This window comes from Nicotiana sylvestris, chromosome 12 (assembly GCF_000393655.2).
Source record: "Nicotiana sylvestris chromosome 12, ASM39365v2, whole genome shotgun sequence".
Classification (NCBI taxonomy): Eukaryota; Viridiplantae; Streptophyta; class Magnoliopsida; order Solanales; family Solanaceae; genus Nicotiana; species Nicotiana sylvestris.
The window spans coordinates 1,128,202-1,135,500 of NC_091068.1; positions in this window are offsets into that span (position 1 = coordinate 1,128,202).

The following is a 7,299-nucleotide window of genomic DNA, read 5'->3' on the forward strand; positions in this document are numbered from 1 at the left end:
CAAGCCTAAACCTTCCACGGACTTTCAAAATGCATTCCGATGACGCTCCTAAGTCCCAAATCACCTAACGGAGCTAACTAAATCATAAAAATTCCAATCCGAGATCATATACAAGGAAGTCAATTATTGGTCAAACCTTTCAAATAGCCAACCAATCGCTGAATAACCTTACCATGAACATATACCCGGGGGTGATCCCACATCACCCTATCTCGTTAAGTCCGATGACACAATGTAACTGAAATTTCACAGTCCAACCTAGCCCATTAACCTTGGAACCATATTTCCACTTCTGAAATCATCCACAATATCAGAATCTCACATCTATACTCTGAATAAGTCCGAATCAGCTGTAATAACCCATACCTGCAACCTCAGGTGCAATTATATGATATACAATATAACTCAAACGCATGTAGCGATAACTTCCATTCACAACAGCTTCACACAACACCCGAATATCGGTAGAAAGCCTCTTATCAACTAAAGTTTCGTTCCAACACTTTTATATACTGCCAATGATAATTAAAACACGCAGTAAGCCATAACCATTTCTCAGATCAACTATTCATGAAGTCACTTTTCCTTAGCAATTACCATAGCAAATTTCCGAGCCAACCCTCGATATTATCCTTCCAACATGTTGAAATCGAATCTGTTCGTATTCATTAATGATCCCAACGATCTCTTCTGATCCAACACACTACTCTGGTGACATGACACATCAATACAGGCCTAAGCCACAACTTGCATAATACGCGCACCAATAAGTAACGGTCCGAACATACTCAAATCATGAAAATGACTCTAACGAAAGAGCTATCCCTCAAGCTCACCAGTGCCATCACAACACAAGGCTGAGAAACCGTCTCACATCATAGAAATAGAATACATGAATCTAACCTGCAAGGTCATATCTCCACACAGCTTTGCTGCAACGCGCGATCCTATCCAAACACTGCTCCACATGACACTCCTCAAGTCACTATGCTCGAAATTGACAACCACGCACAATTTGATGTCTGGAACCAACACAAATCATTACACCCACGATGAAACAAATAACATACACCACGCAAACCCGATAGGACATAACTGATATGCCATTCACCGAACAACACCCAATTACTCTTCCCGCTCGACTTTCACTATAAAACTCCGATAGAACCGCACCATAGGTGCCTATAACCAACAGATCATAACGTCTCGCAACATAGAAAGGTAACTCATAGATCTCCCCAGATTACTAATAAGCTCAATAACAACTGAATCAACACATCCCTCGCCTACAACAACTCAAAGTCAACAAAGCCGTCTCGATGTCGGACACATATCCATATAGGTCTACCAATGGACCACACATCAAGTCTAGTTACCCACAACAGATAAATAATCCTTCGAAGGTTCACAATGACTAAGTCATAGCACATAATAACATTTGACTAACTTACCCACATTTTGCCATCCACAACCACGAGCTAACCTGTATATGAGAACTTCCAGTCTCCAAGTCCATAAAACACACGAATTACCATATTTGATCCCAATTCTGCCACTCGCATATATAACTCACCTCTAGTACTCGATCATTCCACGAGAGATACTCTAAGATTCTTCTGTGCTGCCAAGCAAACTCGATATCAGTAGCCGATCTGACAAGAAGTGCTGCAATACTACCAAAGTACCATCAACTTAATTACATTGCCTCTCTCTGAAACATATACCCTTGTCCAATCACCTCAATTAGCATTACCATTTCCTTAATCATCTAAAGATCATTTCTCAAATCATCTAAAGCTTATTTCTCTAATTATCTGAAACTGCCCGTGCTGCCTAAGAATTTATGACCCTCCATTCAAATCTGAACCGTGACCTCACACATGCCAATCTCAATCCTACACAACATACCGCAACAATCGTACCACTCTAGGATAACCGCGAGAACTTCATATCCCTTCTGAGCCCCAATCAACTATGCACTCAACTAACCAAGAACCTTCCATTGATCCCATCTAGAAGAAAACCACTATACCTCCCATGCTCCTCACACAAATAGGAAAAATATACCTCTCTATTTGTGGTGCAAAACATCTAGAATTCTCCAAATCCCATTTGCACAAATCTAAATCATCAGGACTGGATCCTTCTAACTCGACCGAGCTGCGCAGGTCACTAAAACCCTAGAGGATTGCCGCGAAACAACTGTAGAAACCCATTATCTCGTAAGCATCCAAATAACTAATCATATCCTTACCATACCAACTCGGCCTACTACCAAGCTATCCCATATCCGAATTCCTTTCTAATTTACCTTCAACTTGATACTCATTCTTTCTATAACATCACAATTCCTTAACCCAGACTTACCACACGGGACCCAAGTGTAAAGCCACATCATCTCAAGCTCATAAGCCGCTAAATACTTTCCCAATTATTCCCGGGAGCACCACATTCAAACGCTTTACTCTGAAGAGACTTCCTGCGAATCTAAATCCGTTACCTTTACCTTCCTGATACTGATACATAGAACTCCATAATTGATATAGAAATTACCACAAGTCTTGACATCCTCCAATGAAAGCTTCGATTCTAGCCACCTATACCACTTGAAGATACCCAACTGATACATGTAAAATCTTGAACCCATTAGAACCATTCTCGAGAGCTATTCACTCTATGCAAACTGAAATTAACTTGACCAAACGAACCAAATAACCCGTGCCTCATTTGCACTCTCACACCGCAAACTGTACACTCATTCTAGTACAACCAAGCAACTTCGTGCTCTATATACCAAGCATTCTTGCCAACAACAATTCAAGACATCCCGTGATTCTCACACACCTATGAAACATAATATAACCTTCGTCAAAATTCTCCTCTACTCGAGCCATCATTGGTCTCAACCTCCGTAGGCCATAACCAATTCACCCGAATGTCTCAAATTGGAACCAACATAGCACATAATCATGCAATCAACTAATCAAAAGCAGACTCCCCCACTTGGCTCGAAGCCAAAGATCAAAACACACTCATAACTCATAACACATATACTCTATTGCCGCTATAATACCATAGTGAGATTAAACTCAAATCCTCTGTAAGCTTGTGAAAACACAGATCATCTAGTACTTTAAATCTCCTGCAAGTCTCGCATTCACTCTCGCAACAGTTACACTCACTCTCTTAAGTGACCCAATTTAAATTACAACACATATCTTGCACTTGCAAATGAGATCTTCCAACAAACAACATAAGATCGCACCAACTTCCGAACACTCCGCAGGAGATAACCCACCTGCTTCACCTCGAACTAACCTTTCCGCATGCCTTCCACCGTAATGAACTTTACGCAGTTACTCAGTCTTCCTGAGTCTGAACTCATACCGCAACATGAAATTTACTTCACTCCTACTAGGAAATATGAAAAGATTCTTCACATGCCCATAACTCGGGGCTATACCCCGAATCCAGATGGAATTCTAGCACCTAATAGTTCTTCTACCTCCGGCAGACCTTTCTCGTCGCTTCCAAATCATATGGATACCTCGCAGTACTAACATACTCATCACATAGCCATCCAGCCGTTATTTCCACTAATATGGGCAATAACGAACATATAAGTTCAAAAATACTTGCTCACACGATCAGCACCTCAGTGCTCAAGCCATAGGCAAAGATCCGACATCTAGTCCTCTAGACTGGACCAACATCAACTCACAGAGATCACATCTCGCCCCTCGATCAGGGAATCACAAGACATCGATGCACATCCGATACTGAGCGCTCATGCGCGCATAGAAATTCAAAGAGTTACATTCTAGCTGAATCAAAGAACGCACGATAAAAATTCAAGAACGTGAAGTTTTTCCTAAAGGTTCTACAGTCTCTCGAGGATAAATACAGACGTTTCCGTACCGATCAACGAGACTCTAATAACCTGCTCATGACTCGTGAGACCTATGTAACCTAGGCTCTAATACCAACTTGTCACGACCCCAAACCGACCCGGTCGTGATGGTGCCTCTCGTGAAGACAAGGCCAGCCGACACAACACCCATATTAACCTTTTAATCATTAAAAGTCATTTTTAAGCCTTTAATTAAACAATATCTCATAACATAAGTCTGAATGAATAGTGCGGAAATAACATACAAGCCCGACATCAGGGTGTCACTAGCCATGAGCATCTACCAAGGTCTGAATACTACAAAAACGGTCAAAATGTACTAAGTACAGAAATGAAATGAGAGGAAGGAAGCAGTGCTGCAAACGTCGTGCAACCACCTTGCAAACCCTGATGACTCCGTGTCTGAGCAACCAACACCCGCTACCGGGTGCCAAAATATCTGAATCTACACACGAGGTGCAGGGAGTAATGTGAGTACTCCATCCCAGTAATTAATAAGAGTAAATAAATACTGAGCAGTAGGAAACAATGAATCCATATTTATGTTAAACTTAATAAGTACAACAAGCTTTCAAATCAGAGTACGAGTCAATCGTCTCGTTTAAAATCCAACTTTTGGTAAAAATCATTTAAAATACCTTCCAACGGTTTCGGTAGGGGTTCAATACCATTTTTAATAAAGGAGATAAAAACCATAATCGGCCCCTCGGGCAAAGCAGGAGTCATAAATACCTCATAACAAGAAAACCTCAGTAGAAATAACAAAAAGCCAAATCAGTGATTAAGTTCTGAACATCTCATAAACCCCAACTTAAATGAAAGTTGTTTAAAAATATTTATTCAACATTTTCGACAGAGGCTCGTATAAAGATGAGTGAATGCAGTCAATAAATCAACATATTCGATAGAAACTTACTTAAAGAGGAGTAAAAATCAATAAGTTCATAAACATGCCTCTCAGGAAAAGCATCACTCAGGTGCATGTATATATATCTATCGCCCCTCGGGCTAGCCTCTCAGTCACTCGTGACTCAACTCTTACCAATCAGTACTTACACTCAGCACTCACGCTCAATAGGTACCATATAGTAACAACTGCGGCGTGCAGCCCCATCCATATATCTCGTCGACGGCGCTCACTGGGGGTGTGCAGACTCCGGAGGGGCTCCTACAGCCCAAGTGCTATATCGCTGCGGCGTGCAGCCCGATCTATATATATATATATATATATATTGCTGTGGCGTGCAGCCCGATCCATAGAAATATAATCCTCACAACCAGGCCCTCGGGCTCTCTCAGTCATTAACCTCACAATTAGACTCTCAGTCTATCTCAGTCATCAACCTCATAATCATACCCTCGGTCTATCTCAGTCATCAACTCACGATCACTCGGACCATCAGTAAAACAGGGAACCCAACCCAAACAGTGTTCACATTTTTTTAAGAAATATAGTGATAAAACTAGATTTAAACAATAACCAGGTAAAAACATGACTAAGGATATGCTTTCAAAACAAATAGAGTGAGGAAAAAAATAGTAAAAATGCCCTTAAGGGTCTCAACAGGTCGGCACAAGGCCCCAAACATGGCATACAACCCAAAACATAATATCAATCTCTAGAACATGGAATATCATAAGGTTTCAAATCAAATACGCGACTTAACAATCGTACGGGATGGACCAAGTCACAATCCCCAATGGTGCACAACTCCACGCTCGTCATCTTGCGTGTGTGCCACCTCAAAATAACATAATAATGTATAATTTGGGGTTTCAAACCCTCAGGACAGTATTTACAATCATTACTTACCTCGATCCGATTCAAACTCTAGCCGCGACGCCTTTGCTCCTCAAATCGGCCTCCACACGCATCGAATCTATCCAAAATCAAAATGAGAACATCAAAATATGCTAAGGGAACAAAGCCCAAGCGAAAACGATCAATAAAGGGCACAAATCTCGATATTAGCAAAACCCGAGCCCTGGGCCTACTTCTCGAAACTCAGAAAATTTTACATCAATAGATTCATCATCTCCCCACGAGTCCATGCATATCAAGAATACCAAAATCGGAGTTCAAATGACTCCGCAAATCCTCAATTTAAGGCCTTTTAATCTTAAGCCCTAACCCTCTATTTTTAGCCCTTTAATTCCTTTAATTTCAATCTTAATCCATGAAATACTACCATAGAAATGTGTTCTTAGGTCCAAAAATTCTTACCTTAACGAAGTCTCTTAATTTCTCTCTTCAAAATCGCCCAAAAAGCTCCAAGGTCGAAGTCAACAATGGTGGAATAACTCAAACTCGCGAAATGAAATAACATATATGGTCTGCCCAGGCCTTTCCGCATCCGCGGTCAAAGATCCTCTTCTGCAGTACCGCATTTGCGGTCTAAACCTCCACTTCTGCGGAATTCACTTACTTAGCCCACACCGGTTCTGCGACAAAACTTCTGCATCTGCGACATCGCCGATGCGATCACCATACCGCTTCTGCGGTCGCCGCACATCTGACCCTTTTCGCTTCTGAGATAAACCACCCGCATCTGCGGCACCGCATTTTTGGTACCCAATTCGCAGATGCAAAAATACTAGAAGCAACAATATCAGCTGCTGCAATAAAACTCCAACCTCTCCGATAACCATCTAAAATTACCCCGTGGCCCCCGGGACTTCAACCAAAAGTACAAACATATCCTAATACCTTATTCGAACTTGTTCCGATCATTAAAACACTTCAAACCACATCAAATCAACCAAAACACCTCGGATTCAAGCCTAAGTTTCTAAAAATTTACGAAATACGCTTTTGATCAAAAACCCAACCAAACCACGTCCGAATGACCTGAAATTTTGCGCACATACATACACCCCAAATGACACAACGGAACTACTGCAACTTCCGGAATTTAATTCCGATCTCTATATCAAAATCTCATCTATTAACCAGGAAAACGCCAATTCAAGCCTAAATCTTCCACGGACTTCCAAAATGCATTCTGATCACGCTCCTAAGTGCTAAATCACCTAATGGAGCTAACCAAATCATAAAAAATTCGATCCGAGATCATATACAAGCAAGTCAATTATTGGTTAAACCTTTCAAATTTTGAGCTTCAAACTGGGAACTGTTCTTCCAAGTTCATTCTGATTACCCTGAAAACCAAAACCAACAATTTACATAAGTCATAATACATCACACGGGGCAAGTCATGCCCGAGAATTGGCGAGCAAAGTGCAAAAACTCAAAATGACCGGTCGAGTCGTTACAATAATTGCATTGTGGTCAAGTTGTTATACTTAATTTGGTTAATGATCATATGCAATCATGCTAGGAACTTTTGTTATCTTTTCTTATTATTTAAATACTACTACGCCTGTGAAAA